Below are 2,124 nucleotides of genomic sequence, written 5' to 3' on the forward strand. Positions count from 1 at the left end.
CAATTTATGACATCTGGTCATTGTCCATATTAAGACGTCACACTCGATTTCTCACTGGCACAGCCAATGAAAAACGCTCCAGGGTATATTACACTAGTAACATATGTTACACGGGCGAATTCACTCGATAACAGGCCGATTATGTGATAAGTGTTTATATGTTTGAGATAATGTATTCAGTCTAACTGTTATATACATATATATATATATGTATACATGTACCTATACTACCTGGAAGCTACATATTGAAAACATCTTTTAACAATGTCCTTCAATAATGGTGTTACCTGTATGTTTTATACTTCTAATCTAGATCAGGGTTTCAGTAGACCATTGAGAGTATTTACATTGTATGTGACTCCTTTGACTCTTCAATTGGGTGTGAAAACACATGCTGAGGTATTATTTTTTCATTCCTTTTGACCCTTCAAATTTCGGTGAAAGGTGATTTTCCTGCAGGGTCTATTGAAAGCTTTGTAGAATAAATAAATAAAATATTCGAAACACATCCTTGTAACTATTACTTTGAGGAGGTACTTGTATAGGTTTTTAACTTTTTCTGGACCTGAGTCAGGAGGTCAAAAAAAGAAAACAAAAGTAAAATCTGTCAACCCAGCCATCAATTAATCAAATCACTCTAACAAATACATGCTGAGGTATTATTTTTTCATTTCTTTTGACCTTTCAAATTTCGGTGGAAGGTGATTTTCCTGAAGGGTCAACTGAAAGCATTGTAGAATAAATAAATAAAATGTTCTCGAAATAAACCGATATAAAATACTGAAGTTGCACAGAAAAAAAACCCATTTAGCACAAACTATATAATTTTAAAATCTTTGCCTGTTTGGCTTACTGGATATAACTTTTAGTCATTGAAAGTTGTCCCTGATGTTTTGCCCTTTTTTAACATCCTTACATATCTCTGAATAGGAGTTTTGTTGTGAAAATTTCATTTTCAACATTAAAGTAAATAAAAGATAAGATTTAAGTTCAATGGATGCATGGTACAGATTTAATATCATAGCAAAGCTTTTAAATTAAACTCATTATGATTAACTATTTATTTGTAAGCATTCAAATAGATGATTGTTTACTGTGTATTCATGAATTTCTAGTGATTGTTTTACAACACAATTAGGTGACTGACTGTTCCACTGAACTATCAGTTCTAGGGGTTGCCATACTGTAACATGGCATCTGGAATTTGTTTTGGAACATAACATGTATCGTTAACATGTATTGTAAACATGAAATACTAGTTGTAAATAAACCATCTGTTGAAACAGAACGTTGTTAATTTGTAGTGTTATGTATAAAAGTATTATATACAACTTTCCTTTTAAGCCTTATTTCTACACATGTTTTTGAAACACGTTGTAAATGAATTATTGTTATTTTGGCCTTCAGTACCAGAGATGAGTCAGACTAGACAAAAAGTCATTCTTGCCAACTCTCCCTATTTGTAGGACGGAGACTTCCGATTCTTGGCCCTAAAATTTAGCATTTTTAACCAGTTCATTTGTTGTGCTATTCCTAATTTCAAATATTTGATGATTTCATCTAAAAGAACATCTCAGACAATGCCATTTAAAAGTGTTAATTTTTCTCTATGGTGTACATACTCATTTTATCTATGCTTTTAATTCTGAGAATGTGTAGTCTCCTCTATGGTAATTTCAAAAAGTTGGCAAGTATGAAACGATGCGTTCACTTGGAGACACGTCGTAATGCTATTTTTAGAAACGCCCAGTCCTTCAACAAAAATCATGCGCTCCAAGTCAATATAAGATTTCATCAGAGGGAACGTAATGCACCTCTGGCCAATCACTTGTCAGGAATAATATGAAACAAGGTTACCGCGAGCGATATATAATACGCCCGTCACACATTGAATGAGCAGTTGTTTGTATGATTGAAATATATGAAGTATTTGTGAGTAATCGATATTAAAAGAGAAATCATTCAACATAACTGGTAGATCAATGAGTGCAATTCAACATCATTGAACGCATGCATCGCATTAATGAAACCAAGGGGAATAACTCCAATAATTACGGTCGGATAATGGCGGTTATCGAACTTGTCCGAGGTTTCATGGTAATTAACCTTGTTGTGAAGTTTGAA

The sequence above is a fragment of the Mizuhopecten yessoensis genome, unplaced genomic scaffold (genome assembly GCF_002113885.1).
Source record: "Mizuhopecten yessoensis strain PY_sf001 unplaced genomic scaffold, ASM211388v2 scaffold4559, whole genome shotgun sequence".
NCBI classification, from domain to species: Eukaryota; Metazoa; Mollusca; class Bivalvia; order Pectinida; family Pectinidae; genus Mizuhopecten; species Mizuhopecten yessoensis.